The following is an 11,656-nucleotide window of genomic DNA, read 5'->3' as shown; positions in this document are numbered from 1 at the left end:
TAAAACATTTTAGAATAGATACTTGTGTTTCTAAAATACCAGATTTCATTGAAGCTCAGTTCATAGGACTACGTCAGGAGCTTCAGTTTACAGAGTGGGAGGCAAAATTAAGCGAAAGGCCTGTAGATCAGATGTGGGAAATATTTCAATATACGCTCACTAAGATGATTCATACTTACATTCCTTTTAAGGACAGACGTCCCCCAAATCAGGCTCGCCAAATGTGGCTCGACAAAGAAACTGAAAAAGTATTGCTAAAAAGAGACAGGCTTATAAGAAATCGAAGTGCTCGGGTACATCTAATGGCTATGAAAGTTATGTATCAATACAGAGAGATTTAAAAAAGACAATAAAATAAAGAAAACAACAATACGAAATGAATATCGCTGATAAATCCAAAGAGAATCCCAAAGAATTCTATAGTTACATTAGAGATAAAAAGGTTGTTAGGAATCACATTGGTCCACTATTATCTGCTGACGGTCAACTTTAATATTCAAATGTAGGAATGTGTAATATTTTAAACAATTATTTTAGCTCGGTATTCGTTAACGAAACACCTCAAAGTGAACTCCAAACTGAAACCTTTGAAAAGTCTAGGGTAAACTTGCTCACTACGGTAAATATAACAAAAGAAAAAATTAAAAGGTGTATAGAGACACTTAAAGTTAATAAAACACCAGGGACTGACGGTTGGCATCCAAGAATCTTAAAGGAAATTAAAAATGAGATTGTTGTTCCATTAGAAATTATTTTCAAGAAATCCATCATATCCGGAGATGTCCCATGAGAATGAAAGCTAGCTGACGTTACTCCCATATTCAAAAAAGGTGACAAAAAGGAACCAAATAACTATAGGTCTATAAGTTTAACTTCAATCGTAGGAAAAATAATGGAAGCTTTCATCAGAGATGCTATCGAACATCATTTAGAAAGTAACCGTTTGATAAATGATAGCCAGCATGGTTTCGGACGGAAACTTTCTTGCGTGACTAACTTAATCGAATTCTACAACACATTTATCTCGAATTATGACAAAAGAAACAATATAGATTTAATATATCTAGACTTTACAAAAGCTTTTGATACCGTCCCCCACGAAAGACTACTTACTAAATTAGCTCCACACGGAATAAGTGGTAGCCTATTAAGTTGGACTGGTAATTGATAGAATGATCGAAAACAGAAAGTTATTTTATATGGAAAAACTTCTAGATTAAAAATTTTTACAAGTAGAGTTCCTCAGGGTTCCGTTCTTTGGCCACTTCTAATCATAGTACATATAAATGGTATAGACCATGGACTAACATCTACTGTTTCCAAATTTGCTGATGATACAAAACTGTGCGGAATGGCAAATGATCACTTAAACCAATTAGATATTCAAGAAGATTTAGAAAAATTACAGCAATGGTCTGAAAAGTGGCTAATGAAATTAACACAAGTAAATGTAAGGTAATGCACATAGGTAAAAATAACAGTAAGTACGATTACAAGTTATTTGAAAATTCGTTAACAAAAGTGGATAGTGACAAAGATTTCGGCGTAATTATCTGTAAGGTTCGCAAATCATCCAAGCAGTGTATTTCAGCCTCTGAGAAAGCAAATAAGATTCTAGGACTGATTGCGCGATCTTTTGACTTCAAAAGTCCATCGTTCATTAACAAGCTATATAAATCGTTAGTTCGTCCACATTTGGAATATGCTGTTTCCGTATGGTCACCGAATCTCATTAAAGACATTGACAGACTGGAAAAAGTACAGCGGTGAGCCATAAAAATAATTCCAAATATCAAAAATAAATCATACGAAAATCGACTAAAACATATATCTGTTTTCCCTAAAAAAGCGTAGACTCAGAGGTGACTTGATACAGGTCTTTAAAATTCTAAAGGGAATTGACAACATCAAAAATGACCAAATTTTCACTATGAATGAGAATCAGACAAGAAACAATGGTCTCAAACTGTCCGGAAATAGATTCAATTTGGAAGTGGGTAGAAACAACTTCGCCAACCGTGTAGTTAATGAATGGAATAAACTTCCTGCACAAGTAGTGCAATGTAGTTCAGTTCGAAGTTTTAAAAATCATTTAGATAAACACCTAAGCAAGATGCTGTAATGATTATAATTTATCTTATGTTATTTGTTTTTGTTTTGTTATCATTTGTCTGTTTGATACTCATTTATTATAACAAAAATTTGTATTGTGCTTTTATAGACTTAACAAAAGCATTTGACTCCGTTCCAAGAAACAAATTATGGAAATGCTTAGTGGAGGAGTATGAAATGACAAGTAAACTGCAGAAAGCCATAGAAAGTACATATAAGCCGTGTTCGTGCCTTGTTAGAACTGGTTATGAGAAAGATGAATGGTTTGATATAACAACAGGAGTGAAACAAGGAAGTGTGTTGTCCCCATTATTATTCATAGCATATATGGATAGCATTATCAAAAAGTATAAAAATAGAATAAGAGATCAAGGAGAAGGGGATGGAGATATACTAGTGTATGCAGATGACATTGCCTGCTGGAGTAACGACAGATTACGGTTAGAAAGAGCTCTAAGCTGTTGGAAAAGATGCTTTAATGAGGCGGGGCTAAGCATTAATACTCAGAGGATTGAAATATTAACCATCACAAAAGAAAATTATGACATTGCAGAAATAATGATTGAAAATTAAAATGTTAAAGAAGCAGTGTGTTAAGTATCTGGGAAGCGTATTCACAAAAGATGGATGCAAGAATAGAGAAGAGATAACTGAGAGAATATCAAAGTACAGTAGAGGTGTCTGTGCCTTGTACCCTATCCTAAAAGGTATAAATGTACCTACGGAGGCAAAGAAACTATTTTTGAATCAGTTATGATACCGATTTTAATGCATGCTGCTGAAAGCTGGACATTAACTTCCAGAGAATGTAGCAGAAATCAGTCGGCAGAAATGAAAACGTTAAGAGCAATTGTAAATAACATTAATTAGAAGCAAAATAGAAAAGGCACAACTAAGGACCAAAAGGTCTCCTGTCGGCATGCTCCGCCTTTGTAATCCTTTGTGTGTGTGTGTATTCACTTGGTCTTTGGATCACGTGTTGGACTCGTGATCGACAGCTATTTCCCTCCTGGAAGAGAGCTCAGAGCTCGTAGGTCCGATCTATGGGTAATGCTATGACCTTGCACACACACACACACACACCCAACTCCCCGCCCACGAGAGTCAGAGTAACGACCCGAGGCACAGCGATACCGAAATAATTTCGGCCCTGGGCAGGATTCGAACTGGGTACTGGGAGCACTTCTGCTTCCCAGTTCAGCGCTCTACCAATTTGTGCCACCGAGTCGGTGTGTGTGTGTGTGTGTGTGTGTGTGTGTGTGTGTGTGTGTGTGTGTGTGAGTGAGTGAGTGAGTGTGTGTGTGTGTGTGTGTGTGTGTGTGTGTGTGTGTGTGTGTGTGTGTACACGCGTTTACGTATGTGACTTACCATGTTCTTGGATCACGTGTTTGACTCGTGATCGACAGCTATTTTCATCCTTAAAGAGAGCTCAGAGCTCGTATATGACCGATCGATGGGTAATGCTGTGACCTTACACGCACACACACACACCCAACTCCCCGTACATGAGAGTTGGAGTAACGATTCGCACAGCAGCGATACTGAAACTATTTCAGCCCTGGGCGGTATTCGAACCCGGACCGCCGTAGTGACGGCCGCGAACACCACCACAGTACCATCGAGTCGGGTGTGTGTGTGTGTGTGTGTGTGTGTGTGTGTGTGTGTGTGTGTGTGTGTGTGTGTGTGTGTGTGTGTGTGTGTGTGTGTGTGTGTACGTGTGTGTGTGTGTGTGTATGTGTGTGTGCGTGTGTGTATGTGTGTGTGCGTGTGTGTGTTTGTGTGTGTATATACAAGTATGTATGTCTTTGTGTAGGGTGCATTACCACACAACTCTCATCCGGCAGGATAATAGCTATTGATCACGAGTCGAACATGTGAACCAACACCGTGGTGAATCAGACACACACACACACACACACACACACACACACACACACACACACACACACACACACACACACACACAAACACACACACACACACACACACAAACTCGTGGCGCAATGGTTAGAGTTCCAGCTGCCACTACGAAGATATGGGTTCGAATCCCGCCCAGAGCTGAAATAATTTCAGTATCATTGCGCTACGAGTCATTACTCCAAGTCTCGTGGGCGAGGAGTTTGGTGTGTGTACGTGTAAGGTCACAGCATTACCCATAGATTGGTCATATATGAGCTCTGCGCTCTCTTCCGGGAGGGAAATAGCTGTCGATCACAAGTCCATCACGTGATCCAAGATCACACGCACATACACACACGCGCGCGCAAACGCACACAAACATACATTTGACGTGGCTAAGACGGGAAACGAGTGTGAAACCATTTTGGCACAAGGAAACCTTTGGTTCGACATTAGAAAAACTTTGTCGCCTCCGATGGCGCAGGCTGACTACCATTTGTCCAGACTATCCGACTCCAAAGGGGAAAGATTGTGGCTACGAGCAAAGTAAACCGTCTCCTGGGGTAAGGTCTTCACTTTACTCTTAATCAGCATACAAATGAACCGAGAGGGGGATAAGCTGATGCTAGAGCGGTCGTCTTTTCACTATAAACAGAACGCAAGGGTTCCTGGGTTTTTAACATCCCTTTTCATGTATCCAACACTTATGGAGTGCTGTTCTTAAACCATTATTCGGGTCAAAATTTTGATGTAGAAATTTTGTTTTCTAGTTAAGTTTATTTGGATTACTAGCATGTCTATAAAGTATGGGGGAATATTCATAAGTGTGTGGAACAAGAAGGACAGGAGGAAATAGAAGGAAGGGTAGTGAATGGTGGGATGAGGAAATGAAGAAGGTTGTAGAAGAGAAGAAGCGAGCTTACACAGATTGGTTACAAAATAGGACGAGGGAGTCATATGAGACGTACAAAGAAAAGAAAAGAGAAGTAAAGAAAAAGGTAAAGGAGGCAAAGAGGAGAGCAGATGTAAAATGGGGTAAGAGTATGACAGAAAATTTTGAAAGTAATAAAAAGATGTTTTGGAAAGAAATTAAGAGAGGAAGAGGAGGCGAATCAAGTAGAGAAGAAAAGGTAAAAGGTGCAGATGGAGAGATGATAATGGAGGAGAAGGCAGTAAGGGGAAGATGGGCAGAATATTTTAGGGAGTTGCTAAATGTGAAGGAGGATAGGGAGGGAAAGATAGCTGCAGTGGGAAATGCTAAGAAAATGACTGTGATGAGTGAGGAAAATGGAGGAGAAATAAGGAAGGATGAAGTGAAGGCAGCAGTTAAGATGATGAAAGCAGGTAAGGCACCTGGTCTGGATGGATGCCATGCAGAATGTCTTAAAAAAGGAGGTACAGTGATGGTGGACTGGTTGGTGAGGTTATTTAATGTTTGCTGGAGAGAGGGTAGAGTGCCGGAGGACTGGAGGAGTGCTTGCATAATTCCACTTTACAAGGGAAAGGGGGACAAGTGTGAATGTAGTAGTTTCAGAGGGATTAGCTTGTTAAGTGTAGTTGGGAAGGCTTATGGGAGGGTCTTGATTGAGAGGATTAGGAGAGGAACAGAGGGAGTAATTGGTGAGGAACAGTGTGGATTTAGGACAGGTAGAGGTTGTGTAGATCAGATTTTTGTGGTAAGACAGATATGTGAGAAAACTATAGGAAAGGGGAAGGATGTTTTTTGGGCCTTTATGGATCTGGAAAAGGCTTACGACAGGGTAGACAGAAAGGCACTGTGGGAGATTATGCGGATATACGGGATAGGAGGAAAGCTTCTCGGAGCTGTCAAGAGTTTTTATGAGAGTAGTAGAGCTTGTGTCAGGATTAGAAATGGAGAGAGTGAGTGGTTTGAGGTAAAAGTGGGACTTCGTCAAGGATGCGTTATGTCACCGTGGCTGTTCAACTTATACATGGATGGGGTAGTGCGAGAGGTAAATGCAAGGGTAGTGGGTCAGGGATTGGAGATGGTTAAAGAAAATGGAGAAAAGTGGGAGGTGAGCCAGCTGTTGTTTGCGGACGACACTGCGCTTGTGGCAGGATCGGAGGAGGGATTGAGGAAGTTGGTGACAGAGTTTGGGAGAGTGTGTGATAGAAGAAAGCTGAAGATAAATGTGGGTAAAAGTAAGGTGATGAGATGTACAAGGGGTGAAAGTGGCAGTAATCTGGAAGTGAGCATTAAGGGAGAGCAACTGGAGGAAGTGGATAGTTTTAGATACTTGGGTGCAAATGTGGCAGGAAAAGGTGGAGTAAAGGTGGAGGTAGAATGTAGATTGAGAGAAGCGAGTAAATGCCTTGGTGGATTAAAAAGTGTAATGAGGAATAGAAATTTGGGAATGGATGCTAAAAGGAGACTGTATGAAGGAGTGATTGTGCCAACAGCACTGTATGGAGCAGAAACATGGAACATAAGAGAGGAAGAGAGAAGGAGCTTGAATGTGTTTGAGATGAAGTGTCTGAGAAGTATGATGGGGGTTACTAGGCTAGATAGCGTGAGAAATGAGGAGGTGAGGAGGAGAACAGGGGTGGAAAAGGAGCTGGGAGATAGGGTTGATGAAAGAATATTAGGATGGTTTGGACACATGGAAAGAATGAGTGAAGAAAGACTAGTAAAAGAGGTATGGAAGGCAGATGTGGAGGGAGTGAACATGAGGGGACGTCCTAGGATGAGATGGATGGATGGGGTGAAGGGGGCTTTGGGGAAGAGGGGAATGTCTGTTGAGGAAGGACGGGAGAGGACAGAAGACAGGGGTGAATGGAGAATGGTTGTATATGGATGATGTTGTGATGCATGAGGTGGGTGAGGTAGTGTGTGTGAGCAAAATTTTTACGCAGCCCGAGGGGCTTTCTCCCCGTCCTCTCCTTTATATGGGGGGGACGGAGAGGGGGGGTCGCCGATTTAATGAAGCGGCCTTGCTGTGGATGTGCTGTGTCTTGCGACACTGCTTCTGACCCAGGGCAGTGGACAGGGTGCAGGGATGTCCCGTCATCTAGGAGGTGCTAAGATGGGAGTGAGGGTGGAGGGGTGTGGAGTGTTTTCAGGGATGGAATGGGTGGGAATGATTTTATGCCTTTTCCTTTTTGGCTACCTCCCTAGTAAGGGGGGAAAAGCCTTGGTATATGTATGTATAATCTAATCCTTTTCTTATTGAAAACATCGTTTGTCAAGTCTGGAGAAAGAACATAAGAACATAAGAATGGAGGAAAATGCAAGAGACTGTAAGGCCTACACTAAGCAGTTCCATGACACCCACATCCATAGTTATCAAATCTTCTCTTAAAACAATCAATAGTTTCAGCCCTCAGTACATGTTTACTAAGTCTATTCCGTTTATTAACCTTTCTACTGGTAGGCCAGTCCATACCCATTTCTTTTTCAAAAGCATGGCACCATGTGTTAGCCTATTGTGCTGCACCCTAAGGCCTTGTTCACACTAGCGGTTTCAACCGCCGTGGTTTGAACGTCGGCGGTTCAGTTACAATATATGTCGATAGAAGCGTTCACACACAACCGAGCAGTTTTTCATTGACTATGCGGTACCGCCGCGGTTTTCGCTCAGTTCAAACCGCTAGTGTGAACAAGGACTTAGTTGACAGTGAGGAAAGGTGGAGGCATCGTTTCTAGGAGGTCGGCGTCTTCACCCTCAAAGAAAAGGTGAAACCTTACAGAATCACCTTCATATAACACCTGAACGAGATAATCCACAAACTGAGACGCAGGCGACACAGGCGACGCAGCACAGAGCAAAGGCAGACTTCTTGTTGCTGAAATGAAGTGCAATTTGAGCCTCTCTCTTACTTGAAATTCTTCTAGATGTATTATCTCAGTATTTCAAGTGAGAGAGAAGTTCAAACTGTATTTCAATTCAGCGGCAGGAAGTCTGCCTTTGGTATGTGCTGCGTCGCCTCTGTCGCCTGCGTCTCAGTTTGCGCTTAGGATTGGAGCGATATTGTCCCCAAGTGTGAATGCGCTAATGAAATATCGACCACCAAATACAACAGCTATTTTCATACATAACGGTTGTCATCCTAATTACGCTGGTGGGGGTAATCGAAAGCGTGTTGGTCTCGCATTTGCCGTGTTGTGAGTTCGAGTCCGTTACTTCTCTCCGATTCCGAACCGTCCCTACAGCGTATAATAGGTAACGGCTTCGGCCAGAACTACTCAGCGCCTCCTGGCGTATGGTCCTAACCTTCTTTTCCAAGAGGGATGAAATCCTTTGTTGTTTGTTTCAGGGTGACTTTTTTTTTTTATTATATTTTCTTCTTATTTGTTTGTTTTGATTTATTACAGTGACGAGCTTGATGAGTTTTGTTCTGGTTTAGTGGGTAAAAGCTGACGTTCAGCAAAAGAAGAACGATGCATCGAACGCATGCGTCTGCCGAACAGCCAGACGAACGACAAGTGTGCTGTACGGACAATTGACCAAACTTAACCAAAATTTATGCGACAAGTTTACCCTTACCTAACATAACTTAATCTAACTTAATATGATATAATCTATCCTAACCTAATCTAACCAAACCTGCCCACAGGCTCAAAGTATGATATGTTAGGCTCTCTACACATTTCAGTTTTGCCTGACGTCCTGATTTTGCCTGCTACACTGGCTTGGAACTAATCATTTCATGTGAGTTTAGGACTGATAACTAATTGTAAACGCCTTTCTTTAATCAGAAGAAGATTAAACAAGTACGTCACTATTCTGAATAAATATATGGAATGAAAAAAGCATCTTATAAAGAGAATAACTTTTGTAAAGCTAACATAATTCGTTCATGTATAGGGAAGATAGATATTACCATAATGTTATCATTCCTCGACAATTTCTCTCTCTCTCTCTCTCTCTCTCTCTCTGTCAGGGAATAATTGGAATTTCCACTCTGCTTTTGTTTTATTTAGTTTTTTTCACAGCTGATATCAACAAAACAGAAAGTTAGTTTGATGAGGTTTGCAATATCCACTACGATTCTAACTTTGAAATGAAATGATAATAGAAACTTTGTTATTGGTTAGTATACGGTTTCTTATAAGGATGCGTGTTATCATTATTATTATTATTATTAAATAGGAAACCTCCAATGTTAAATGTAAAATGAAAAGAAAGCCTCAAGATAACAAAGACAACAACGGCAACAAAAATTCTTTACTGAAGGTAATGGAGAAACTCCTGACATGTCTTTACAGGAAAACTCTTTTCTTGGCATCATGGTGAAAAAGAGGAGAGAGCTAAAGCTTAGAAAAAGGGAGAAACCGTATTCTTTTGAAGACATTGTCTAACTTACACCGTTACACAGAGACGTCATGGCACTATTTCTCTCTTTCCCTCCCCCCCTCTCTCTCTCTCTCTCTCTCTCTCTCTCTCTCTCTCTCTCTCTCTCTTATACCCCATTTATTTTGGGAATGTTCACGTTTTACATAAACATTTATTTCATCCAGAAGATGAAGGAAGAAATTACCTAAGAAAATATGAGAAGGTAAGGAACCTGCGCCAGGACGCGCGTAGTTATGGTCGAAACTGTCAACTTTCTGCCATATGCACTTGGGGAGTTGGGGAAGGTAACAGTTACTGCTGGAAATCGGAAAAGAGTGCGGGAATCAAACCCATAACTAAATGTATGCAAGACCAGAACGCTTCCGGTTATGCCTCCAGTGCACTAACATATATCTAAAAATACAAAGAAATCTGGTAGTTACTATTGCGAGGCACATTTATTTTGCATTTGATTCATAACGCTCATTTTTCGTGAAAGCTGCAGAAATAATACTCACTATATATTCATTATGTACTCTTTCAAACTATTCAAGCGATCAAATTAGCTTGTTTCTTTACCTTGTTCTCTACACTAATATGAATGTTATATACCTCTGATCTATTTTCTTTATACCGATGAAACGGTTGTAGTCCAAACAACTGGTCTGTAGATAGCTGGGGCCAGTGGGAATCACCATTTTTAAGAAAAAACGTCATTTTGAAAACAATCACTAATATTTGTTAGACTCGAACCCTGGTCAATTTAATTGCAAGTCAAGATCTTAACCCAACTCGCCAAAGTTGTAGTAATGTTCATCAGATAACATGAACATAGCTTGTTCTTTTCACTTTTCTTCTCTCGCTCAGTTCATAAGAGGATTTATGAACAGAACCAGATTTCTCCCATCAAACGTTGTTCATTTCAAACGCTGTATTCGGTCGAGAAAAAACGTTCACAAGCTGATTCACCTAAAGCTGCAGTCACAAAGGCACTTTATCCCTCCTCCCTTCTCTCCCCTCCCCTTTTCCTCCCTCCCTGGTTCTTTCATCTACTTCTCCCTTTCTCTCCACCCTAACCTTCCCCTATCCCCTCCCTAGCTCTTGGTCCAAGCATTTCCATGCATATTCAGAGTCTTTGTCTAGGTCCACTTCGACGCCCTTTCTCTTTTTCGAAAGCTTCCCATTTTCGATGTTTATTTTTGAGATTGCGAGTTCGAGATCACAACAGCACAGTAGCCCCACCCCCCTCTCCCCGCAAAAAAAAAGAAAGAAAAGAAAAGAAAGCTGATTTCGTGTTACTGAAAGGATGGGTGAGGACACACGCCGAGATCCTTGAGGTCTCCGGCTGTCTTCATTCGTCAAAATCGGAACTGAGATAAAAGATTCCAGAGCTTCCCTTCCCGAGGTTCTGCGGTCTTCGGAATTTCTCCATTAGATTCTAAGAGAATCCACAGGCCGATAACGAGTGGTCATTAGTAGATGCAAGACGACTCTATTCAGCACTGGTGATGATCTCCCGGAAACAGAACTCCATAAGTCAGGTTTGCACAAACAAGTTGGGAGTCGCTGTTCTTAGGCGTCTGTAACCCCAACAACCTTCTTCTCAAAATTTTGGATTTCGGGATCCGAAGACTTAAATCATAATAACTGTCACTTTGAATTCCACGGAGTGGAAAACCCAGGGCCCCACAGTGGCCGGTCACGGTTCTCGGGAAGTCTTACATATCTCTCTGGGAAGAAGCTTTGAACCATTGTCTGTGCTGTATTGGTGTGGGGTTGTTTCTGTTGTACGTACATATAAGCATTACACTGATAATTAGATGGACAAATACTGAAAGGTAGAAAACAACACAAGATAACATACTATATACTATAGAAAGGAGATACATAAAATGAAAAACATAACACGCAAATGTATATTTGCTAATTAGAGAAAATTGCTCAAAGCAATTAATGTCTTAATCATGACTGATACGTCTGAAGGCAGAATTTTTCTAGATAGACACATCCCACCCTGTCTTCCAGTTTACTTTGGTACATAATTTCATTCTTAAGCCTTATCTATGGTCTATGTTATACCTCACCCTTAGAAAAAAAAAATATTATTAGACCAACCTAACATCTAAACTAGTTTTCGTTGTTGTTATCTTTTTAAACACCTTCTTGAGCTTATGAAGGCTCATAGATGTAGTATAGTTGTCATCTCCAACAGCTCCAGGCAGAGTTAATGGTATGGTATACATTTCCTAATTAAAGAATCATTAATCTTATGATCATTTATTACTGCTGCAGCAAGAAATGAGTTAATCCTGTATAGTGCCATTGTAATTAATGTTAACGTCTGGAGTCTA

The sequence above is a fragment of the Oratosquilla oratoria genome, chromosome 14, assembly GCF_046742065.1.
Source record: "Oratosquilla oratoria isolate Oo_2021 chromosome 14, ASM4674206v1, whole genome shotgun sequence".
NCBI classification, from domain to species: Eukaryota; Metazoa; Arthropoda; class Malacostraca; order Stomatopoda; family Squillidae; genus Oratosquilla; species Oratosquilla oratoria.
The sequence above is the reverse complement of the archived record's forward strand: the minus strand, read 5'-3'. Positions refer to the sequence as shown.